Genomic DNA, 27,901 nt, shown 5'->3' with positions numbered 1-27,901 from the left:
TCCAACAGAACAAGCCACCACTGTTCAAACTTTCATGTTAAGTTCGTGTTTTAGAAGGTTTCATGAGGTTGTCCAATTGGTTCCAGCAAATGCAATGTCAGGGAAACAACTGTTTGAAATTGTTCAAAAAGTAATCAGCTATGTTCAGACGGTAGGCTTCAAGGTATTGTGTATAATCACAGACAATAATAGAATTAATCAGAGTCTATTTAAATTTCTTGCTAGTGGATCTTACAGCTTAACTAATCCACAGTATCCTGGAGAGAAAATTTTTCTTATGTATGATAGTGTACATATATTTAAGAATATACGTAACTGTTGGTTAAATTTGAAAGGCAGTGAAAAAACATTTGTGTATCCATACGAGGGTGAGCTGCAAAAAGCTTGTTTCAGTCACTTGCGGGAATTTCGTAAAAGCGAGGAGGAAAACATTTTGCGGAAGGCGTATAAGTTGAACAATAAGTCTTTGTACCCTAACAATTTGGAACGGCAAAACGTAAAGTTTGTGTGCAATATTTTTCATGATACCACTATTGCAGCCCTTACGAACAACAGTGAATATGGAGGAACAATGAAATTCTTGGAAATAATAAACAAATGGTGGAAGGTAATGAACGTCAAAAATATGTTAAAAGGGACGAATATTCAATGCCTATTACCAGTGACAGTGATTCCAGAGTTCAATATTTACAGCAATTTGTGGACTGGTTAGAATCATGGTACGAAGATCCTAATACAGTATCACTCACCAAGGACACTTACGGTGCACTCATGCAGACAACAACGGTAATGATCCAATTAACAACCTACTGTTTTTCTAATTTTTCTGTTGAGTATGTGCTTACTGGCAAATTTCAGAGTGATAATTTAGAAAAACGATTCAGTTGTTATAAGTCCATGTCAGGATGTAACTACAATGTTTCGTATACGCAGATACTAGAATCCGAGTCTAAAATTAGGTTACAGCATGTATTAAGGCTACCCAGTACTGAAGATTTACAGGATTACACTTCTGATCAGTCCTGTGACACCAGTGATCTAGAATGTGTATTGAAATCATCCTATTTGGAATCTTGTGACGACATAGACGAGGATTCGAGGATCTATGTGGCTGGTTATGCAGCTCATTGTGTTAGAAAAAAAAGTGACATGTGAGGAATGTGTAAGTTTAGTTGTGGCTGGTAAGGGAAATAATATAGACAATCCTTATTTTGATTACCTTCAAAGGGAAGGACTTTGCGTAGCAACAGATCAAATAAAATTTATTTTGTTTCACATGTATGCTATTTTGCATTATATTGTTAATAGTGAATTACTAACGTTTCTACGACAAACTTCCCAAAAGTGTGTTTTACAAGCATTGACTCTAAAATCACTCTCTTCAGACAATACATTTTATATTGATCTAAATTATAGTTGTAAAAGTTGTGGAACCAATTCTCGGTCTATTTTTAGTATTGTATGTGGTATTCTGAGCAATGTTCTTCTAAACAATTACACAAAACTAAAAAATGACAAGTCGACATCATATAAGAAAAGGAAACTTCTTGCTCTTTCTTCATAATTCATAAAACTTAATTTAGTCATGATACACTATTAACGCGGCAGGACTGGCTCCTGTTTTCACAGACCCATGTGTTTAATATTAAATCTTTATCTAACAATTTTAGTTTAAATTTTTTGTTGATTAATTTATTTTGTGTTATTCATGTTACACAGGTATATTGCAAATTGCAATACAAATGTTACATTTTAGTGTATCTTTGGAAATATTGAAGAAGTTATGAAAAATGTGGTAGAAATAGTATTATTATCTATTAAGTTTCAATGTGTACCCAATCAGAACCAACGAACTGCTACTAGTAACCGGCACAAAAAAAGAAAAAAAAGCAAGCACGAGTATGTGAGATTGGTACCAGTTAAATACTAAGCGTTTCGCCTAGTGGTGTACATTATACTTCTACATTTTTATTTTCTGTGTAAACGTTGTGGGAGCGTTCTGTTGATATTAATGTTTTGTGCTACTTTTAATTAAAATGTCTGGTCAAAATGTATTACATCTTTAATTTTCTCCGTTACAAAATTTATTTCAAGTTGCATGTTACTATTAAGTAGCTTATTTCTAGCGTTTTGATGTATTGATGTGTAAAAGTTCGACTGATATTTTGTACAGGGATTTCTATATGTGTGTGAATTAAGGAATATCAGTGGAAAATAAAGTCAAACCTTTACATATCAATAAGTTCAGGATAAAATTAAATAATAGCTGAGCAAAGCAAATGCGCTTTATTTAAAAACTAAAAGGTGTAACGTTTCGCCAACTAACAACTTGGCTTCATCGGGCACACTAATGCTATTTACAAACATATTAGACACGGGACTCTTAGTGGATTGTAGTGAAATGAAAGTGTTGGGACAGGAAGAGGAAAGGCTGTCAGAAAATAAAACAAACAAGATTTATAGAAGTGGAAGGTGAAAACGCAATGAACTGGAACTCGGGACTTGAATTGATGAACTATTGATTTTTTTTATGTATTATTCATACTATAGTGTTTGCGCTGCTACGTGCTGTATCTTACTTTAAATGAAAAAAAAAAAAAGATGCATCATACCAATCGTTTAGATGCAACGTTGATTATTGTGGTGATCATGCATCGATTTATTAAACTATTTCTGGACAGAAGGTGCTATGATTAGTTTTAGCTTCAACCATTTTGTGCACCAATATGAAAATCAAATAGCAAACTTAACAATTGCTTAGCAAAGTTCTAAACGTAGCTTGGTGGTTCTCCTTGACTGTGGTTAAACACATTATACGCTGCGTCTATCAATTAATATAACGAAGTATAAAATAGCCCTACAAATTAAAAGGGGTCGGGAGTATTAAAAATTCGGGATTCGGAGTCTAAGCTTCTGTGTACCTATTTCGCAACCCTGGACCCTAGAGCGATTTTTTTTAAAATTCAATTATATTTGGGGAGGAGACGATACATTGAAAACCTTTTTCCTCAAAGTAGGTTTCTTATTCGAAGACATTTTCTCTTAGTAAAAATTATTCTCCAGTTGCATACTTATATTCTCATCCCAGTTTTCATGAAAACCAACATAGGCATGATGGCTGTCCAGCTGGAAGTCAAACTACGGATATTACGAGTGACAGTCGGAATGAAGTGACTTTTCTTTTTTTTTCTTTTTCTTTTTTTTTTTTTTTTTTTAATGCTGTATTCGAGAAGGATGTTAAATGTTCACCACATATACTTAAGATTAAGTAAAGTTAATTTCTTCGGAAACAGCAAATTTAAGACAGTCGCTGCAGGACCTGAACACTGTCCTTCGGTACGCGTGATTGCTGGTTCAAATCCACTGAGGATGCAATTGAACGCAGTGAATCGGAGTCTACCAAAAATTGTAGGTCCCGTTAGTAAAATCATCTTAGCAAAGGAAACGTGAAATAGTTGGTTGGCTGTATCTTGTGGTCGCGATAAAACTTTGGATTGAAATCTTTAAATTTAACGTCCCACGGTTATGCCGGTTAGGCTAAAGGAGACGGTGATAATGAGAAATGAGTGAAATGGTGGAATGAAGAGTGGGAGGAAGCGGGACAACCCCGAGAAAACCCACGAGCACGGTGTTTGTCCACCACAAAATCCACACGGCGCGAGCTGGGATCGAACCAGGGACCCCAAGCACCGGGAGTCTATCACTGAGCCACCGCGCCCCCAAAGCTTTGGATTGAAAATGAAATGAAATCTTTGAGTTTTACGTCCCACGGTTATGCCGGTTAGGCTAAAGGAGACGGTGATAATGAGAGATGAGTGAAATGGTGGAATGAAGAAAGTGGGAGGAAACGGGAGAACCCCGAGAAAACCCACGAGCACGGTAACTTTGGATTGAGTTCTTTATGTAATTTGTGTTTTGGAAAATTACAAGGATGTGCAAAAGTGTGGGTATTATCACTTTCATGTGATAAAGGAAGACTTATTTATGCAATTCACGTGAGAAACATCGGAATTCGAGTGTAAAAATATACAACACACTTTCGGAAGTAATGCCCACAATTTAAATCCTGTAACAAAATCAACTTACTGATTTACTGGTCTGGTTTACTTGATCTACTTCGAAGAAAGTAAAATGTACAGGGGACAAAAATAGTGTTAAGAAAGTTTGTGGTAATGTTAAAACGCAAATTCTAATGCTTTGAAATCAAAACATTGGAATAAGAAAGAAAAAAAGAAATGGACTATATGAGTTTCCGCCGCGAGGAGGATTGGCAGTAACTGATTGTCAACTATGAAAATTACATAAAAAGATAACCGAACCTAACCCAACCTACTGTAGCTTATTTTATAAACTGTGAAAGAAAACAAAAGCTACGAACTGCCATTTCGGTGTGAAGCGACTATTATTCCTCTGCGTGCCATTATATCCGGTATGTGGTGGACAAACATCGTGTGCGTGGGTTTCCTCGGGGTTCTCTCGCTTTCTTCATTCTACCACTTCACTCATTTCTCATCATCGTCTCCTTTAGCCTAGCCGGCATAATTGTGGGACGTAAAACTCAAATATTTAATTTCATTTTTCTATTATGTCCGTCTCTGAATCAACTTGAGTGCGTATTTTGCGAATTATTATGACGTGCTTTCCATAACATGTTTTCTCGCTATATGCTTGCACTTATGGAAGTGCCAAGGATAATTATTTTTTAAAACTAGTTCTATAGAGCGTATAATACTGTTCAGTAACTAGCTCAAGATTGGAGTAGATAAAGTAAACATCTCAGGAATGCAATTTTGTAACACATCGAATTTTGTACTTTAGAATTCTTAATATTACACATATGATGAACCAGTTATCTACATGCTTGCTAAGTAGAGGAGAGGGTGCAAATGTGGAAACATGAGGGTACTGTGGAAACGTAACGTATATTGATTGCAGAGAGCTTCACCCTAGCAGCAATTGCCGTAAACAATCACCCTCAACCCCATTCGGCACAGCACAACGCTATGAAGCAGTCGGCCAGTGTAGTTAATGGTGGTGCGTCGATAGCCAATTGGATCCAGTTTCTACTTTGCATTCCTATTTCTGCGATACCCATCTTAATATTGTCCTCCCATCTGCGCCTAGGTCTTCCTAGTGGTCGTTTTCCGATTGGTCTTCCAGTCAATACTTTGAAAACCTTCCTACTTTCTTCTATTCTGACTACATGACTTGCCCACCTGAGCCTCCTAGATTTGATGACCCTAACAATGTTCGATAAACCGTATAAATTATGTAGATCCTCGTTATGAAGATTCCGCCATTCCCTATTCCCGTTTCTCTTGGGTCCGAATTTTCGTCTCAGGGTCTTCTCAAATACTTTCAATTTATGTTGTTCGTTCCGAGTAAGAGACCATATTTCGCAACTATACAGAACAACAGGCATGGTTATCGTTTTATACATTTTAAAATAAGCTAATACATTACACATACAATCAATTATAATGTCAGTGATATATGGTGTTCATTGGGCAAAACACTCCAAACAATAAAGATTCAACTTAGACTGGAGAAATGGTTACCCTTCGTTTTTCATTATAATTTGGCCATGAAACAAACACCTGAGACATGCAGCCCCTATATACAATTGTATGGTGTTGGAATGTATAATAGGTAGGATATGATGCTTTCTTTTTTCTTTTTTTTTTTTTTTTTAATTTCAACACTTCCAGTGTACCCGTAAAAATGTAATAAATAAATAATGGCCATGTTTTTTTTTAGATATTGAGTTCAAACTGGACAATCTACGCAAAATTTGCAATTGATCAATGGAAACGTCATCTTTCTAGAGCCTGTAGTTTCCGAGATCTCACTGTGGAAAGGATTTGCCACAAACATATAAACGTCCACAAGCACATAGTTTTAAAAACTCCATAGATGGCAGCACAATGCATTTGCATTCGAAGGCAAGAACTATTTCGTTCATAAAGTATTTATAGTCGTGTCGAGTGAAGAACAATGTTTTTGGCTATTAAGTAGTGGTGAAAAGAGAACACTTACCAGTTACCCTAGTGTGCAAGGAGATTATTGGAAATTTAGAAACTCGTCGGAGGATCGTTTGATTACACAGCTTAAAAGGACATGTTACGCCACGGATCTCCATCTGGACGAAGTTGCAAGTAGTGTGTTAAATTTGTTCTAAGTCAGCAGCAGAGAAATTCAGTGAGTTATTTACTCGAGAACTGCATTCCTCCAAAGTCGCTCTAAAGGGATGTTTATACATTCAGCCAGCACGCCGATTACGAATTTGTTAACTTAGAAAAAAGAAGAAGAAAGAAAGACATACGAATCGTTATATGTAAATTATCTTCGCATAAGCCACTTTCATAACAGGTTGATTCATATATTTTGTTTTATCAGTTTTATAGAAAAGAAAGAAAGAGAGTTATTAGCTAGGATAATAAAGTTGATATTTGATATTTAATTTACACGGCCGTATAATAATCACGCATTATAAAATATTGTTAATGTTTGTCTTGTGTTTTCCATATACATTCAGTATTATCAAACCACACTAATTATAGTGAGATGTAATATAAGTAATCCCAGAACTGAAAATATAATTGTTTAAATGTAGTTGTTGTTTGTGTAGTTATTTTAGCACTGAATTTAAAGATCCCTCATACTGCGAGGACGTAGGTTGTAGTATGTGCTTCTGACACTTAGTAGAAGCAGTGAGCTATCCCTCGCACCGAGTGTAAAAAGGAAAGAGGCAAGCGAATAAAATTAATTCTTACATACAGATAGCAGGGCTTATAGTAGTCTGGTCTCTTGTAAATAGTTGAAAAGTGACCAAAAGCACACCCAAAAATGTCCGAAATTTCATCATGGCCCTTTTTTCCTTTGTCAATTTCTCCATCACCTCTCTCTTTGTTTGTTGTTTTGTTTCATCTTTTCTTCTTCTTTTTGAGCTTCCTTTTCTCTTCTAGCAGTAAGTATGCTTTGTAGTTACGGTAAGCAGACCTAGCAGATTTAAGAGGCTTCTGAGTAAGTGGAACCAGTTCTGGCCTATTTCCGAATTTCTTCATCCCAGACATTATACTTAACTTAGCATTGTGAGTTCTCAAAGCCATGAAATATTCAAATTCATCACCTACTCTTAAGAAGAATATACAAGAAGCATAACACAAGACGAACATGATGAACCACACAAACACACACATGCAACATTGAGCGGAGCGTTAACTATTACGAGAAAAACTAAAAGACTATTATGATGAAAGAATAGACACAGAAGAGTTCTCAACCCCACCTTGAGAGCTTAAGCATCCACCAATCATCCACTGTGCTTTAGAAAGAATAAAAGCTAAGGTGACAATAAAGCTGACTGTTTCACATGTGGCAGCAAGTACTGAAGCTTTCAGAAGAGTAATGAGTAACAAGTTTCTGTCTTTTTCAATTTATTTTTATATTTTTCTTAGATAACTGCCAATGTAAAACACAAATCACACGAAAAAGTCACTTTACCTTCCAAAAAAGTAACTTTTAGTAACAAATTTGAAAAAAAGTAACTTTTAGTGACCAACTTGAAAAAACGTAACTTTTAGTTTAAAAAGTGACTCTATATGAGCCCTGAGATAGCTTAAACACAACCCAACACGTTGTATACCAATTATCATCTAAATACTCCCAAGTTTAGGTGACAATTGGCAAAGTATGGTATTTATCCTGGTTGGGAAGATGATTAGGAGTTTTATACTTTTATTGCGTCTTGACTTCAAGTGCAAGGGTAAATAGACGTAGCCTCCCACGCCAGCGATAACACTACCAAGTAGTGTAGGAACTGGAATGTAGGCCACGGGCGACCATCAGAGACAGTACGACGCCTAAAATTCTGGGGAGGAAGCTGTACTTGCAGTTTGAAATTGACAATTTTTTTTAATTATATACCTAATTTATAGTCATCAAGTGGTTGCGAATTTCAACGTTATCTATTAAAAATGAAAAACTAACTTTGTACAAGTTTTTAAGGCATCAGTAGAAGAATTTTGCAATAAACAACAAAAAATATACTGATATATATGTTGTGGCAAGTGATGATTTCACAGTGGTTTATTTATCCCTGAGGCATTTTACCGATCATGTTCAAGGAGGATGACTAGTATATTCGCTGTATTACCTTCACTCCCCGTGTGTTAAAATCCCCTCCGGGGAAAATCTTCTGAAATCATCACTCCTTGTAGATTCCAGAATTTCCCTATATCAAATGGCATTTGTGTTTGTTTACAGTTTCCGAGAGAGACAAGATGGGTCATTTATAGAACGCTTATCTCTGTTGCGATGGAACTCCGGTTTCCGGTACTTGTCGATTTCTGTCACAGTTCAATAGTGGTTCTTTGAAGAACAAAAGGCAACTTTTAAATATATTTTGACAGAAAATCCACAGCGTGTATACGTAGGTAAATCTTGCAATGTGGCAAGTAGGAGAATATATGACAGGAAAGCTTTTAATTTGTATTGCTCGAAAATGTTTTCAGAGCTAAGAAAACACTTACTTACAAGTGACGTATGCAAATCGTGACAGCTAGATTTTTATGAAAATTTGTACCCTGACTAATTGTGGATCGCCAATCATTGTGCTGATAGTTAGTTGGTGAGGAAATACCTTGTTTTCCCGCTACGTATAATACTTATACCATGCAATGACGGGGTAAGGCTGTGCCGAGTTATACCCTATATTAAAAAAAAAAAAAAAAAAAAAAAACCTCCGTAAAAGGCAGAAAACGAAATCTGTGCTGGTAACCTGATACCTATGGGAGGGAGACATATGACGAAGAGGACGGTAGTAGTGTCACTCAAGCAGTGTTGCCACCCCAACACAAACGTACAGTTTTTTCAAATAGAACGTACACCATTTTAAAGCATTAAAACAATTGCTATAAAACGTGAAAGAAAATAAGCAAAGGTAGATTATCACTGTTGTCAAATAACGCAGATACGAGGTTCTCAAGTTGAGAAATTATGGGGTCGTGCAGAGAAGTGAACAAATGTACAACAGCAACAAAATTGCAGAAAGAACAAATGTACAGTAGGGAGTAAACCACAGCATCCAGTGACTAACGGGCTTGATACAGGAGTCACCCAAAAAAGGGCACAGAATCATGTTAGAGTAGCCGTAGAAAGAAGAAGTCCCATGTGACATAATGTGGAAACGTGAACAGGAAGTTTTTCTGTAGCGCAGCAATTCCAATGGCGTTTGTGAGGAATCGATATCTCGAGCCGTTCCTGAGAGCTATCAAACAACAAAAATATACTGATATATATATATGTTGTGGCAAGTGATGATTTCACAGTGGTTTATTTATCCCTGAGGCATTTTATTGATCATGTTCAAGGAGGATGACTAGTATATTCGCTGTATTACCTTCACTCCCCGTGTGTTAAAATCCCCTCCGGGGAAAATCTTCTGAAATCATCACTCCCTGTGGATTCCAGAATTTCCCTATATCAAATGGCATTTGTGTTTATTTACAGTTTCTGAGAGAGACAAGATGGGTCATTTATAGAACGCTTATCTCTGTTGCGATGGGACTCCAAAAATCAAATGAACTGTCTTGGGGTTGCAACACTGCATAAAATCCTGCATGCCTTCCAAACCACCGAAGCGACGGCGCAGCGTCTGGAAAGATCAAAGAAAAGCTGTGGCACCAAATTAATAAACCTCTGACAAGAAAGTATGTCAGAATCGACTCGCAAAGATTAAGGGACTGAGATAGGCATCAGTCAAGAGTATAGGAAACGTTAACATGCGAGACAATGATAAAGACAAGACACACTGCATTGAGGTTAACAGTACTATACAGGCGCAAAATATTTTTTAACATAATACACCAATACACACAACAGAAAAACCATAGATAGTATGGCATAATACATACATTTCTCGCCCTAGCCGCACAGTCGATATGAAGCATCAAGCCCGTTAGTCACTGAATGCTGTGCATGCTATGGTTTATTCCTTACTGTATATTTGTTATTTCCACAGTCTTGCTGTTAGTGTACATATGTTAGTCTCTCTGCACGGGCCCTCTAATTCCTCAACCTTAGTCTCGTATCTGCCTTATTTGACTACACTGATAACCCACCTTTTGCTTATTTTCTTTCACGTTTAATGCCAATTGTTTTAATGCTATAAAATAATATACATTCTATTCGAAAAACTGTAAGTTTGTGTTGGGGTGACAACACTGCTTGTGTGACACTACTATCGTCTTCTTCGTCACGTGTCCGCTTCCCATAGGTATCAGGTTATCAGCACACAGTATTCACTTTCTGCCTTTACCGGAATTTTTTAAAGGGTATAATTCGGCACAGCCTCACCCGCTCATTGCGTTGTATATGTATTATACGTAGCGGGGAAACAAGGATTTTCCGCACCGAGTGACTATCAGCACTATGATTAGCGATCCACAATTAGTCAGGGTACCAATTTTCATAAATATCTAGCTGTCACGGTTCGCATACGTTCCTTGTTAGAAAACATTATAATGAAAGGGAAGTCACTGACATTTTGTCTACGAAGAAAGGAGGACTGCGTTAATAAAACTTAGAAATAGCAACTTTCGGAACAACCCAAGTTTATTTCAGGTATCAGGTTCTCCTAGTCATATGTTGCACGCGAAAATTGTCTTGGCTTTTTCCAAGATAATGATTCCATATGTGGATAATTAAAAAAACAAAATAAAAAATAAACAGAAGTACAAGAAAATATATTAAAAGAGATGTTTTGGAAGACTTGTTGGCTGTCCACGAAGGATTGACTAACAAGAAAAGTTCTTGCACGGATGAAGTGCCACAGCATTTCTCTTGCTGCTAAGAATGATCATCTTATTCTATTATATGAATTCTTTGCCAGAAGCATGCGAGTAACACTCATCTGTATATGTACATTAGCCAGAAATTAAGGGAACTGGGCAAGTTACTTTTAAAAATTAGGAAAATTAGCAATAGACTTGTTAGTTGGCTGTCCACGAAGAATTGACTTACAGGAAAAGTTCTTGCACGGATGAAGTGCGACAGCATTTCTCTTGCTGTTAAGAATGATCATCTTATTCTAGTATATGAATTCTTTGCCAGAAGCATGCGAGTAACACTCATCTGTATATGTACATTAGCCAGAAATTAAGGGAACTGGGCAGGTTACTTTTAAAAATTAGGAAAATTAGCAATAACATTAATAATTTTAAAGATTGTCTATGAACGGAACACTTCTCCAAAATCGTGGAAGCTATGAAAATTATTTGTGGGTATAGTAATACTGATCAGTGTTACAAGATTAGCTTTAAAACTTAATCGTGGACTCAAAATCTGTGCAACGATACTGAAAGGAATTCCGGAAATTCATCTAAAGAGCCGAGTACTGTTGCCTTGAGAGCTTCAGTGCCATTGGAACATTAGGAAGCAAGCCACGTTTTCAGTTAAGGACGTTAAGAGTAAATTCTACAAAGCTTAACTAGCACAGCCAGTGAAAGTTTACGCTAAGAGTGAGCGAAACCAACTAGAGACGGACTATAAGATGTCTCAAGCCTGGAAATTATGAAAACCCCGTACAGAGACATCCAGAAAATCAGCAAGTCCTTGAAGAACATGAAATTTATTCCTCCAGGCCCCATTGCTGGCAGAAACTACAGTGGAACCCACTCTACATGGGAGGATCTCAATCCTGAAGACCTAAAAATGATACAACGCCGTCACAGAAGACTGCATCTTAATAGCCACCAGGAACAAACTTACCTCAGACATTTCTCACCCTGGGAATATCGGAGGCACAGCCCAAACTTACAATCGACCTAACAGTGCACCACCCGGAGCTTCTAACAAGACGACACCAACACAACCAGTTTCTGGCACTACGCAGGAGGGCGAGCTGGAAAACTCTCCCCCACGACTTCAGCGCCCACAGAAATTTAGGAAGAAACTCAGCATGTATAATCAATTCCTTGATAAGAGTTTAAAAATAAATCCATCTCCACTGCCCCATCCCAGTAAGAGGAAGAAGAGAAGAGGAAACATGAATGGACCACGAACCCATAGTTCCCATAGCAGCGGAAAATCTGGAAGCAGACGAATTAAAGTCGGAGTATGGGTAAGCAGATGACGAACTACAATTACCCAACATACCCAAGCGCAAAATCTCTCCATATACGTATAATGTAAAGAAAAAAGCTACTCTGATAAAGACTCTTGAAGCCAACTGCAAAGCCCCCTATGTCTTACCATACGAAGGACTACCATTGCAGCGCCACGGAGGACTATTTGAAAATCGACACATACTGCGCGCAAACACAGCTCCTACTCTTCGGAGACCCCACGTACGATCCGCCCACTGAAGGTCGTTCTGCGGAAGCTGCTGATCGACACGGACATTTCTGATATCCAACAAGCAGTTAACATGTACGGTTTCTCAGCAGTGACCGTTTCACAACTTAAAAGCCGCGCAGGTGCCAAAGGAAACTGCCCGCTCTTCCCCTTGTTCCTAGTAAGTACATCTAAGACCAACGACAATGCCAAAATCTATGACCACTACCTCTTCAGCTGTAAGGTGGAAGTGAAGCTGTACAAAGACTCAGAATACAATGTTACCGTTGTCAGAGAACCGGATACGTCCAAACTACATGTCACGCCACCACCACTAGGTGTGTCAAATGCGGCGACTCCCATCACACAAAAATGTATCCAAAGAAGTCGAGAGACACACTGGCTACCTGCGCAAACTGCAATGGTAGCCATCCAGCTAATTATCGGGTCTGTAAATACCTGAAGGCGGCGAAAACGAAAAGATGCATCTGACGACTTTCTGCAGCACAACTCAGCAAAAACAATACCGAAATGAACCCGCAGTCAAGACAAACGACCAAGCGTCCACATCTTTTGCAACAGTAACCACCACGGATCCAGGAGACTCTTCAGTAGACACTAAGGGAACCCCGAAGGAGTCCACGCCATCAACCAGCGGCAGCAACTATCAGCCAGACTCCAAATCAAACACGTACCGGTCAACATCGAACAACAGACACAAACGAGAAAGAAGGAAATAAACAAGAATAAGCAAAACAGCCACGTCAGAAACATCACTGGCCTCCACTCACATAAATTATGGAACTCCTCCTGGGACTAAATCTCCGTAAGTTCTTGGAAACCTTGAAATCTGGACTACGGAAAATACAAACTATCACAGATCCAGTAACTAAATGACCACAATACCTGAAATAGTCACAAGTCTCCTCGATGATGGCGCGTCCTAGATTTTAAGTAACTAGACAACTACAAGTAGTGTGTTTCAACCCCAACGGAATCACAAATAAATAAATAAATAATAATAATAATAAAAACAGAACTCACAGACTTCCTAACCAGGAAGAGTATTGACGTGGCTCTGCTCAATGAAACCCATCTAAAACCGAACATCTTCAAAGTGCGTAACTACACTGCATACAGAACGGATCGCCTAGACTTCAGGTGTGATACTCACTATACGTGATACTGCACACGACAGGCTGCACTTACCAGTAGTCGCATCCATTGAAGGCACAGGGATTACGATTCACTCACCAAATGGTCCGCTACACATAGTCCCACTGTACAAAAAAGCCGAACATTTCACTGCTGCTACAAAATCTACAACTGCTGCAGCGACTACGACATCACATCATACTGGGTGGAGACTTAAACTGCAAGAATCCCGCTCGGAACTCCAGGTTTCCAACCAGAAAGGAAGGCAGCTGCAACAAAATCTCCGTCATACAGACTTTCTTGCCAGCGAACCACCGGATCTCACCTACAAATAGAGAAATCCCGGATATTCTGGACACGTATGACGTCAATGTTGCTATACTAGATGGCCTGCATGCAATAATGGTCCTGAACTCAGATTACATATCAATGACGTTTACTGCTGCTGTACGCACCAACATGCCGACGACGCAACTACTGCTCATCAAAGAAACGTACTGGAACACCTACTCTGTCACCCTTGAAGAAATGGTCGATCCAAAAATTCCACTCAACACCCCAACCAAGATCGAATCAGCAGTTGAATCCTTTACTGCAGCCCTGCAGTCCGCCATGGGCCTCTCTACGGTGGTAAATCACCATAACAGCAATCACCTAAGGGCACCCAAACTTCTAAATTGATATATCTGAAACTCTGGGCAAGAAGAAAACGACAAACTACCCGCCATCCTAGATACAAGACACTGGAATGCTCTAATCACGACGGTCAAGAAACGTCTTTTTGCATCCAACTGAAGAAATAGAATGAATGACACCAAGCTATGGACCTACCGTAAAAAGACTACTGGCGTCTACTCCGCAACCTGACGTGCACAGAGTCAACCCCACGCATACAACCAATCCTAGGACCACAAGACCCGGTTTACTTCCCGGAGGAACAGGCCAGTGTTTACGCAAATCACCTCCACGGAACCTTTACAGAAAACCTGACACCAATAGACACAAACACCCAAGAAGCAGTGAATCGCAGCCTACAAATCATCCACTAGCTGCAACCAACACTCCCGGCAGCAGACCTGTCCAATCCCCGAGAAATGCAACGCATTATCAGAAGACTATCCACGACGCACGGCCGGACAGAATTACACATCTAGCACTGAAGGACATCCTACAGAAGGTTAAGGTTTATATCAGCAAAACCACTAATGCCATACTACGCACAGGGTATTATCCAACAACATGGAAAGAGGCTCGAATTATACTCATCCCCAAACCAGGTGCGAAAAGGACGGAAACAAAAAGCCTGCTGTCCTACATCAGTAAAATAGTGAAATATGTTCTTCAGTGCAAACTCTTGAAACACGTACAAGACAATAGCATCATCTCAGATCATCAGTTTGGATTCAGGGACGGACACAGTACTACGCTACAGCTTGTTCACGTCACTGATAACATTAGCTACCAATTTAATGGTGGTGGTCCTACTCTTGAGGCTTCCTTGATGTGGGAATGGAGTTTGATAAATTATAGCACTCAGGCCTCCTGCACAAACTACATCTAAGTAACTTTCCAAGCTATCAGATCCAAACCACCCAAAGCTACCTACAGAATAGTACCTTCCAAGTCAATCATGCTGAATACCTGAAGGGTACAAAGTACATAGCGGATGAAGTTCCGCAAGGTTCCTGCATTTCGCCCTCTTATTTTATAATATCTATATGGCTGATCTACATACCACGAACACAGTTACTGCAACATATGCAGATGATACCGCCATATTCGCCAGCCAGGTTCAATTTCTTTACAATATATCAGAGACCAGTGAAGGAGTACATGATTCACCACGATTACTTAAAATCCGTGGAAGAGCTTAAAAATAAATTGAAGTCGGCCTGGAACTGTGCTAATTTAACGCAACAGAAGAAGCATGAAGCCTCCAAGAAATTTTACAAGGGTCGAAAATCATCATTTCAAAACAGGACAAAAGGCCTAAGTCAGAGCAGTGCGTCTGTCTTGTGCACCCAAAATTATATCTGCTGTGATGTTACCAAAATATTTAGGTCCCTATTTATTAGAGAAAAAGTTAGCCATGAATACATTTTTGGCTAAGAACATATTTACAGGCAAGGTTGTAAAAGTAAATACCAACCAAATGAAACCGCCGCACTTCAGTGAACACCTTTCTGAGCAGAAAGAAAATTTTATGAGAACACCAGAAATTAGTAGAGAATGAAAAAAGTACCCTTAAATAAAACTTCCTTTATCGAAGAGGAAAAAATAGCCGAGAGGGAGATTATTTATTTATTTATTTATTCTGTACGAACTTTGAGAAAGAAATTTAGGAAGAATTGGAGAATCGTTAGTTTTATATATATATATATATATATATATATATATATATATATATATATATATATATATATATATATATATATATATATATATATATATATATATATATGAATACACTTTTCAAAAAGCCACTTCCGACACAGAGATCGATCTATGCTTCGTGCAGACCGCAAGCGAAGAACCCTTTCGAACTAGCTCTGCCTCTTCATGTTGATAATGAAAAGGTAGAGGATGAATTTAGTTGTAGGGAAGCCCTGAGTGATGGTCTCCCCCAAAAGTGTTGATTTTATTTATTTATTTATTTATTTATTTATATACAGAATTACTAGATAATCTTTTTAGGCTGAGGAGGCCTGAATGATGGTGTTCTTTTTTTAAAAAAGTAATAACCTTCTACGTTCACAAATGGCCATCTACGTTCTACGTCATAGAGAAAAGATTAATAATTTTTTAACTGACGAAAAGTTGGAGTCAGGCTTTTCTGACAGAAGTAGGCATCGGTCGAAGCTGGTTCAAAATGACGGACAGCGGGATTCCGATTAGAGGAATTTAGGAATCTGTGGTGCTGAGTGATGCATACAATAATTGAAACATTTAAGCCCCGAAATGAAAGAGCTTAATCCAAAAGTGCTGACACTATTTAGTTACGGTTAGAAGAAATTAATTTATAGAACGTCTATTTTAATTAGTTTTTTTCTTTCCTTTTATTTAAATAAAATGATATAAATTTTATCAATTTTATATTTGATTTCAAGATCTCAAAGTAAATCCTACAACCTTAGTTTCGATAAATTAAGATTAGAATTCTGCTTTAATCTTAGGTTGTAGGAGGAAGAGGAGGGGAAAGACATTGTTTAATTAAAGGTAAGATAGGAGCAATGCTTTCTGAGAGAAGCATGGTAATTTAATTATGCTGGGCCTGTTTGTACGTAATATGTTTGAGGTAATGGAGAAGAACTGGTAAAAACCCTAACACAGCTAGTCACTGTTACTTGTTATTAATGAAGAATGTGCATAGAATGTGTCCGTTTGATCTCATTGATAACTTAAGGAAATCTTCCTTTTCTTTCTTTTTTTTTTTTTTTAACAAACTGATGATTTAGAAAACGTATTTATTATTAATTATTTTCTTATTATTATTAACCCTATTTTAGTGTAAAGATTTATACTCAGTCCTTTTTTGAAACCAAAATCCTAGTCCAGAAAACTATATCCAAACCGAAGCCATCGCCAATGTTAGAATATCTGCAATATTTGCAAATAATTTTCCTTTTTCTTCCTCATATTTTTGCACTTTTCTGTACCATTCACCTTTCCTTCTCTGTCATGATTAATCAGACATATTCATTTAATGGTCTGATTTGTGTCTTTTTTAGGTACACCCGAATATCTGCTACAATAGACGAAACAGTGAAAATGAAGGGATGGGGCACTGGACGTTCAGACAGTGGATGGATGAACAATGAAACTTCCTAAAAGTACATTGTAAACATTTTTTACTCATGACTTGTGAAAAAGGAAATATAGTTCCCTGTCATCTTATTTAGTAACATAATAACAGATAATTGGTTTACCAGCTTCCCCTTGATGACAAAGATGCTCAAGGAACACAATTTGACTATGGTAGGAACTGTGAGATCAAACAAACCAGAAATACCACCAGAGTTGTTATGTACGAAGAATCGTGAGCCGGAAACTTCTATTTTCGTTTTTGATACCCATAATCAATTGCAACTTGTGTCATTTAGCCCAAAGAAAAACAACGTTGTGCTGGTTGCTTCTTCCATGCACAATTTAGCCACCATATCAGAAGAAAGTAACAAGCCGGAGGTCATAGAATATTATAATAGAACAAAAGGTGGAGTAGATGTTTTTGACAAGCTGTGCAAACAGTACTCGTGCAGCAGAAAAACACGGAGATGGCCCCAGGCAGTTTTCTACGGTTTTCTTAATGCAAGTGCCATTAATGCAAACATCATTCACAAATTCAACATGGCATCAAGTGGATTAAAAGGATTTAACCGCCAAGAATTTAACCTTAATCTTGGACTGAAATTAGCACAAACGCATATGATGACAAGACTACAGTCTCCAACATTGCCGTTGTCTGTGAGATCAAAAATTAAGAGTATTCTGAAAATAAAAAATGATGAAGGAAATTCATACTCAGATTCTGTGTCAGCACTTCGTACGAAAGATGCCCGTCAAGGACGATGTCGCTTGTGTCCTTCTCGTGTAGACAGAAAGTACGCTGTGAAATGCCCCAAATGTGCTTCTTTTGTGTGTAATGAGCACAGAGGCACTTTCTGTAAAGCTTGTCAGTAAGGGTTCCTCTATGAAGTTCACTTAAAGGACTTGTGGAATGAAAATGTAGCGAAGTTTTGAGAGCACTATTTGAGTCAAATCGTGTGCTCTAAGAACAGTAGACTTTCAGTAATAAACATTTCCTTAATACGCACTTTACCTTTAAAAAAAAAAAAGAAAGAAAAAAAAAGAAAGAAAAAAAAAAGAAATGGGTGAATTTTCACCCAGTCTACTATTGAATGTATAATCTCTCACAATTGTCTGATACGCACCTTTTCTCGTATTGTCCAAAAAAGTGTATTTTAATATATGCCGAAAGAAATAAAATACACACAATGAAAACTTATGGAAATGTTTGTTTAAATTTTGTAAACATTTTGGGTAAAGCATAAAAGTTTAATTATTAGTGATTAAACAAATGCTGACTAATATTTTATTGGTGAAAGTGGGATTCTAGTTCATTTAAGTTTTACACAGGTTTCCTTTGATATTATTTACCGAAACATTGTCCAAGAGAAGCATAAGTGTATCTACTTTAAAATATAATTGTAAGCTTCAAATCAAATAAATCACACATAGAGGAAAAACAATTAAAAAATATGTGGGTGAATTTTCACCCAGTCTAGTATTAGAAGACAAAAAAATAAGTCTAGTAATCTAGGGTTAATGTGCTTAATGGGTATTTCCGGTAAATAATATATATGTCTTGGAGTGTGGGGAGCCGAGTCCCCACCCCTAAAAGTACTTTTTAATGCATCTTATTTAAATTAATGCAATTAAATTAATTTTTAACTTTTATTTATGGTGATGATTACATATTTAAAAGCACTGAGATATTGATTTTCGGGGATATGGAGGGCAAAACCACAAACTGATAGAGAATTTTTTTTAAAAAAAAGCCCCCTATGAAAACCAATAAGGGTTACCTGAGGTCCGCCATCTTGAAAAATGTTTCTGCGTTAACGTCTGGCAAACTATTAATCGTAGCGCGCTTGTTATCGTGTAATGACTATTTATTACGATATACATAGGGTCGTAGCTATGTATTTCGCGTCCGGTAGGAATGCATTTATCTCTGGATCTAACAGTCCGAAAGACCTCAAACAAAAATTATTGGATTCTGTTTAACTTCCTGGACGTAATGAACTTACAGGAAGATAACAGAAGATAACTGAAGGTTCCCAGCACTACTAGCGAATTACATAAGGTATCGCTCGCTTGTACTGTGCATGACACCATACTAATTGTAGTATCTTCGGAAGCAGATTAATTACATTAATAATTATGATCCCATGCAACAGCGGGAACTTTAGCTGGTAACGAATAAAAGCTATAAAATATGGTGAAAAAAATCGTACTTGTGTATTTTCCGATATTAATCATATCAAATATTTCTTGAAGAAATCTTATAAATTTTGTTCTTTTTTTCAGAGTCAATGCCTAGTACTTCTCAGGCGTCATCAACAAGCACTACTGAAAAAGACAGTTTCATTACAACAGGAAAGAGACAGTGTAATGTGGAAACAAATGAAAAGAAATGGAAACTGAAGAAACAACCACAACCAAAGATGTTGAATTTTGTGATTAGAATGACCCAAAAACAAAAACAGGAATTCGACGAACAAATCGCATGATTCATATACGCAACCAACTCAAGTTTCAGAATTGTAGAACATCCTGAATTTAAAGAGTTAATACGAATGCTATGTCCGGGATATTTACCACCATCTAAAAATAATGTGGCGTGTGATCTTCTAGACAAAGTGTACGTAAAAGAGAGGAGAAATTGTTTCGAAACATTAGAAGGACAGATTCTGTGTATGAGTGTTGACGGTTGGTCTAATGTACACAACGAGCCTCTCCTGTGCGTCGTACTTATAAAGGAAGGTGGTGATGTGTACTTATATGATACGATCGATACGTCTGGTAAACCACACACTTCAGAATATTTACATGATGTTGCTGTAAGTGCTATCAAAAGTTGTGAACAAGAATTTAAGTGCTATGTTCGTAGTTTCGTAACAGATAATGCAGCAAATATGGCCAAAATGAGAAAAGTGTTAAAAGAATCAGAAAATCTAGATGTTATTACATACGGCTGTTCAGTTCATGTACTACATTTGTTAACAAAAGATCTGATAGTTGAAAGTGTGAAGGAGCATGTGTTTTCTGTTGTAAAATATTTTAGAAATAACAATTTTCCATCTAGTAAATATCACGAAGAAGGGGGACAGTCTTTAACCATTCCATCTGAAGTGCGGTGGAACACTTTCGTTGACTGTTTGGTATCATATGTTAAAAACTGGGCCGTTTTAATGAAAATCTGTGAAGAACATCGCTCACAAAACGATCGAAGTATACAACAGAAAGTAAGCAATTTAAATGTAAAGAGACCGGCTGAGGATATGCTTAACCTTTTAAAACCGATATCTGTTGCTTTAGACCACGTACAGAGAAACGATGCAACAATAGCAGATGCAGTACACATTTGGAAGAACATTAAAGAAGAGTTGCACGACCTGCTTCAAAATAAGGAGATAAAAGAAGAAATATGAAAGCAGATACAAACAAGCTCTAACTCCAGCCCACTTCTAGGCTTACATATTAGATCCATGTCTTAAGAAGCACGATCTCACTGCAGAAGAGAGTGATTCCATGCAGTGCAGTTTGCTGAACAGTCATACAGTGGCACTTCGTTCTTGCCTACATTAATTAAATTTCAAGCTAAAGCCAAACCATTTTCAAGTGTCTTGTTTTCGAATGAAGTATTACAAAGTATGTCTGCAGCTGAATGGTGGAATTCACAAAAGAACTTTATCAATAATAACGTGTTACAGACAATTCTTCAGCTTCTTACAGCCTCCGCTTCATCAGCAGGAATAGAACGAATTTTTTCCACTTTTGGAATGATCCATTCAAAAGTGCGAAATCGTTTAGGCACAGAAAAGACATCAAAGTTGGTCTTTTTGTTTAAACAAATGAACAAAGCATTAAGTTCCAACACCGAATCAAAAGTAGAACAAAAGTAGAATATGAACTAACTTGTTTTATGTCTGTGGTGTGCTACAATATTACAAAACGCAAAATTGTGTTTGCTGCTATTTTATCTTTGTTTCTTATGATATCATAATTTAATATCTTCCATCAACAAAATAACAGTACAGAAACGGGATTTCACTTATTTTACTTTAAATTAATTCATTGCAGAATTTGATTTAAATCAACGATTTTTATTTAAAAAATCAAGTGATTTAAATCTTGATTTAAATCAGGCTGATTTAAATCATTCCACCCTGATTTCATGTAATATCTCTAACTATGACTGTACTTCACAAGGTTTCGAAATAGTCGTTTCCAACTCCACTTTCTTGCTGTTGTGATTCAGTTAGAAACACTGACTTTACAACTACTAGATTTCATAGTAGGAATGAAGGATACCTCTCTTAATTGTAATGCCACAGAGCAATTTCCTTCGCTTTTACATCCTCCTCTGAGCAAACGCAAAGCGCTTTCATCTCCAGTGAAAGATAACTTAGGATTTAGAACACCAGGAGTTTCCCATCCTAAGCGTAATTGTTGGAAAGCTTACATTAAACAAAGTCGACGCGCTATTGAAGTTCGCTGCAAGGAACATGTAAACTATATAAAAAACCTCCACGCAGACAAATCGCGACTGGAAGAACATAGTCTAAAGGAAGGGAATGTCATCTCATTTTCCAAAACCACTATACTTTCCAGAAGCACAGGATATTAGGATAAGAAAATAAAATGAAGTCATGGCGATTTTGGAAGAAGACAGCAATCCAAACAAAGATGTTGGCTATCTACTCTGCAGCACCTGGACTTTCCTAATCAGAAAGCATCAACCAGCAACTAGTCACAGCCACTGACCAACCACACCCAGTTTTCATGCTCACAACTGATTGAACAATTCCCCAGCCATTCATAGCCCACTTTGCCCACTCCAAACAGTATATCTACACAATTCCTCTACCTGAGGTATGCGCACATAACAAACGGAGCACGTTTTCTGCTTCTACCTGTACCTTAAAAAACACGCGGCGCTTCAATATACACAGCTGTGTTAAAAGAAATAGCATATTCCACTGTAAAGAAAAGAGCTAAATCCTTTACCAATACACACAGTGGCATATCCTATCGCGGCGTTATTACTGTTACCACGAAGGGCTTCCGAAAAATAAGGAAAGAGAGCGAGTTTATTTTGAAAACGATTAACAGGAATTCATAGGAAGCAGTGTGTTGTGAACTTTACTTGTAAACTTTCTTTTTTGTTTTGTGGTTAATACAAAATTCTGTTGACTACGCAAATGAACGACCTCCAAGTAAATTTTGACAACGGATTGTATTTCTAAGGAAGGTTACATCTGTTTAATTGTGAAAATATTCGTTTCGGATATGGTTTGTGAATCTATGCACTTGTGTTTATGTGTTTATTCAGGTAGAAATTCAATCACAGCACAAGAGTTAGTGTACGTTTATTTTAAAGGTGCCAACACTGGATATATAGACAGCGTTATTAAGCAATGCAAGTGTTGGTGATACTTAGAATTTCCTGTTAATATTTTTACATTGAACTGGCAACAGTGTTAAACAGTAGTGATGAATCTGTCAACAGTGAAAAACAGTAGTAAGTGAATGTTGAAGCATCAACACGAGGAACAATTTCTATCAGGCTCATCAGAGCAATTTAGTGCCCTCTTGAACATTTGTTACCTTTGTGCATTTTAAACATTTATAATCTTAGATATTGTAGTGCAGTAGAAATAGTGTGTGTTTCACCTTAGTGTGGATTTCAGTTCACTATTGCACATATCAAGGCATTTCATACACCAAGGCTACAATATGCTGAACGATTCTGATCTTTTAACAATTTGCTGTGAATCAAAACAGGAAATTTCGTAGCTTCGTGAAATAATAAACATTCTTGTGAGTGATATGGTGTTTAAAAAATCAAAGTAGGTGAACTGCAACAAATCATAGGCCTACTTGTGACAAAGTGGAAGGTACTCTATATGGTCAAGAGTTGTAAAGGGTGGAAGATACTGTTTACCCATTCGGCTGAGGCCTCTAGTTGGCAAAGTGCCAAGGAGAATCTATCTTAATTAAGGGAATGGTCTGTAAAAGAAAAAGAAATGGAAGGAAGGCGTTGGTTATTCGGGTCGGCGGTAAAGGTATTGTTTGCAGTGTTACCAACTCGGCGCAGTAAATCTATACCTGATAAGATTTTATAAATAATAATATGAGAATGAAATCAATGTGGGCCTACGGCACTGAAAGCATGATAACCGATTATTATTGTCCGTAGGGCATGACTGGAGATCTACGGTGCGAGATGAACAAAAAAATAGAGAAATCCAAAATTTGGAGGAGGGGATAAGCACAACACTTTGCCTTCACTGGTTGACGGTATTGGCTCCATCATAATAAAATAACAAAACGACGCACGTACACACACACACGCTCACGCAAGCATAACCACGAAACAGGTAAGAAAAATAACTATAAAAATACAGTAAACTGCACACGCACAAGCGTATGTGTACTGTAGAGAAAGACAATAACTGAAGTTCTCCCGCGGGTTGTTGGCGCGATCAACCGAATGTCGAAGTCCCGAAAACACAATGCTAGACTGCATTTAAAATGCGCGCGCTCTGTTCACTGCTTGACATCATCACCTGACCAGAATGTATTGCTGACTTGAGACTAATTAACGTAGGCTGGCAACTATGTTTAAACTTCCAACCTTCTTTCTCACGCTCGCAGAGGAGAAAATGAACACATGTTGTCCGTACATACACATACCCATTTTTCGTAATGGACTCTTCTATTTCTGTCATGCGCAGAAGTGTCGAGGGACCTAATGTCCGAGGGTAAACAGTACAATAGTCAGTCCCAGGTGCCAAAACCCGTTTTAGAGGTAAGAAACAGATAAAGTCTGTTTGAAAATGATGAGGATATTGAAGAGACTGATAGACTGAAACCATGGTGACTGATAGACTGGTAATTTGAAATCCAGTGTACATTATTGTCTGCAGTGAAATGAGCAAGGGTAGATAGTGAATTAAATTTACAACGTATAAATTTACCCTTTAAACAAATGTGCAATTTAAATCAAGTGTAATCCAATGTATGTCCCAAGGTGCTCGTAGCATCAGGCTTTTGTTAATAGGCCTATATCAAATAGTGGTAAAACACTTCAAACAATGCAAAGAAATGGTCAAACTAATGAGAAAGTGCAAGGCAAAATATTTATTGCGGGCGACAGCCATGGTCGTGATATTCCGAAAATCTTGAGTGACCTTGTGTTCGATATATTAGTAACTGATTTTATTAAGCCCGGTGTTGATATAGGACAGATAGTAACATCTTGAAACAGTGAATCTTTTACGGAGAAAGATTTAGTCATATTAATTGGTGGAACGAATGATGTTTCAAAAAGCAATGCAAATAGCGATCTTAAGTCTCTACGAACGACACCAGGTAACCTTGTACACACGAATGTTATTGTAATTAATTTGACACATCGACACGATCTAACCAAGCTTCTCACGCATAAATAAAGTAGAAGAAACGAATGTTAAATTTGCATGTTTGTGTAAACATTTCCGGAATGTTCGTATGTTAAACATACCTAGTCTCCCTAAGAAATATCATACTCGCCACGGGCTTCACTTAGACACGTCGGGTAAGCGATATGTCTGTTCTAAACTTGTTGAGACCATAATGGCAATCAATTCAAACCGTACTACCTCTCCCACCCCACTGCCTAATTCATTTCTTGTAAATAAAGCTGATGATGATGAAGCGCTTGAAGCGAACAACTGCCTTAATGTTACGCCTGTTAATTCTAACAAGCACTTAAGTTCCAGTGTAAATGGCAAGAAGAAGACACTCAGGTATTCGGGATCTGGGAACATTGTAACTTCTATATTGAAAGAAAATATTGATCCGGTTGTTGATGTGAATTCAACAATCATCCAGACACCAAACGTAGGCAATCGACATTCGGTAAGAAAAAGAACAGTAAATAGAGATGAAATTTTTTATAGTTAATGTAACTCAAGAGATATGCATATTTCATCAAAAAGTTCAAACTTTAACTACAGACAAAATAAATATGCTGGACGTTTTATTTTCTGAGTTTTTCAAACGAGGTTAGCGTTCTATGCATAACTGAACATTGGATGAAACAACACGAGATTACGGTAACAGGTATTTCTGAGTTTACATTAGAAACTGCATATTGTAAATCAAATATGCTAAGGGGCGGGGCTAGTGTTTATTGCAGAAAAGGTATTGAAACCAAAATAGTAACAAAATTCGATTATTTAAATACAGATAAACATTTTGGATCTTGTACAATTGAATTATTAGCTCATAATCTGGTTGTAATATGTGTTTATAGAACTCCTAACAGCGATCTGAATATTTTTATCCAAAACCTTGAAATAATTATGGACTATTTTGCTCAGTCTAATAAACATGCTGTTATAATAGGTGATCTGAATGTATACATCTTTGTAACTGATATCGATGATCAACTCACGCTATTCCTAAACACGTATACCTTAACACCAATGGACAATGTACCTACAAGAATAATATATCATAGTCATATATCATGCTCGATCAATTACTTTGTAACAAAAATATATAAACGGCACAGTCACAGTCGTAAATATTGGCTTCTCGGATCATGGAGCTCAATTATTTCATCTAAATGTTCCCATTGTACAAAAACTAATCAAAACAGATACATGAAAGTCAAATCTGCATACACAAGGATCTTTAATGAAACAAATATCACCCATTTCAATTTTATACTAAGTAATGAAACCTGGTGTTGGGATATAAGAGCTGTAATAGGTACCTACACATAGCAAAAGTGAAAAGATGTTTAAAAGAAGACAAAAAGAATAGTATACTGTGTGGAATGTTTAGATTCAGAATATATAGATTTTGCTGAAATATATTGAGTATTTTCATGGTTTTATATTTTATAAATATGTTTTTGTTTATGTCATCTTTTACTTGAAACTATAGATTATATTAAAGTACATATTCGTATTCACATTTTGGGCTAATTGGTTTTGGTAAGAGGTTATATATATAGCAAAATTTATATGTCGTTAGGCCTAACTAGTAAGCCTAACGTTATAAGTGAACGACATGATAAAGTATATAATGCAGCATCCAACACAAAGAATTATCATAGTTGTAACACCTGGGAGGAAATACACTCCAAAAAATCGATAAATGAAGCTTCGAACATGACACATATACTCGTTACTTCAATGAGGCATTTCTTAGAACAAAAATAAATAAATTTTGGATATCACCTGCGATTAAAGTTTCTAGTAAGAAGTTAAGATCTTTAAATTTAGCATATAAGAGAGGCAAGCTAACAAGCAACATAATAGAGTGCTATAAAATGTATAAAAAGACTTACAAAAATATCTTTAAATTGGCAAAAGCACGATATTACTCAATACGCATAATAAAATCTGGAAATAAAACCGCCACATTATGGAGGAGTATAGTAAATGATGAAACGAATACTAAAGAAAGTTTAATTGAAGAAAACATAGAAATCGAATCAAACAGCAAACTTACTAGTAATCAATTTATTATTGCCAATCTTTTCAACAATCACTTTACGAATATTCAGAAAACTATGGGCCCAAACATTCAACCTTCAGAGCAGTTATTGTTTAACAAAATAAAAAAACTCAAATGTTTCTCCGCCCAGTGTCGGAAAATGAAATATTAACAATTATTAAACAATCTAAAAATAAATGGTCCACGGATTTAGATGAAATACCAATGTCCATAGTTAAAAGAAGTAGTATTCATGTAGCAAGACCGTTACATTACTTAATAAATTTGTCATTTCAACTTGGTAAATTTCCCGACAGATTAAAACATGCAAAAATTAAACATCTACACAAGAAACGCGCAAAAACAAATGCAGATAATTTTAGACCAATCTTAATTCTTTCTCCTTTCTCAAAGATATTTGAATCTGCAATACTCACCAAAATTGTTGCTTTTCTCTCCAAGCACAATGTTATTTCTACGTCGCAACATGGATTTCAAAAGAACAAATCAAGAACCACAGGAATGTACAATTATATTGAACAAGTACGGGAAGCATTGGATAATGGGAAATGTTTCGGTATTTTTCTGGACTTGTCAAAGGCTTTTGATTTAGTACCCCATAATATGGTAACTGAGAAAATAAACCCTATGGCTTACGCGGATGACTGGTTAAAATCATATCTGGAAAACTGGACTCAATTGGTCGAAAAATTATACACGGATAAAGAAACGTCACCCTTCACCGAACAACCCTCCATTTTACTTGTACCCACCAGCCACAGCACTAACCACGCATAAAAAAAGTCCGGCTCTTACAAGGCATACCCAAATTTACTATAACTCGATACCAATACACACAACAAAAGCGGACCTGTAAAGGTTCAAAACACAACCCACATTTACACATAACACACACAAAATTCACCCACGTCCCCTACCACCACCAGACATCATCATCATCATCATAAACAACATGCCGCAGAAGAAACGTCAAGAGGGAAACGTAAGAAATCCACTGACCCCCAGTAAAGTTGGCGTACAAAGTTGTCTAGAATTTAACACAAGAACTAGCACACAGAAAAATCCAATCAATAAATCAAAGGAGAGAAGAAGAAGCAATCTGTGCACAAACAAATGC

The 27,901-nt window shown here is 37.0% G+C and overlaps 1 protein-coding gene across 6 annotated transcripts in view; it reads right to left on the bottom strand.

Annotated features, from left to right (window-relative positions):
- Positions 1 to 27,901, bottom strand: part of LOC145664380 (uncharacterized) — a 161,255-nt gene that overhangs the window by 33,692 nt on the left and 99,662 nt on the right. The window contains exon 8 of one of the 6 annotated variants that reach the window (XM_081731037.1): positions 9,367 to 9,655. The exons of the other annotated variants lie outside the window; for them this stretch is intronic. The gene's annotated coding sequence lies outside the window, so the exon portion shown is untranslated. Of the gene's footprint in view, positions 1 to 9,366; positions 9,656 to 27,901 lie in introns of those variants that run through there. 6 annotated transcript variants of the gene reach the window in all.

This window comes from Thermobia domestica, chromosome 11 (genome assembly GCF_964235325.1).
Source record: "Thermobia domestica chromosome 11, izTheDome1.hap1.1, whole genome shotgun sequence".
Classification (NCBI taxonomy): Eukaryota; Metazoa; Arthropoda; class Insecta; order Zygentoma; family Lepismatidae; genus Thermobia; species Thermobia domestica.
The sequence above is the reverse complement of the archived record's forward strand: the minus strand, read 5'-3'. Positions and strand labels throughout refer to the sequence as shown.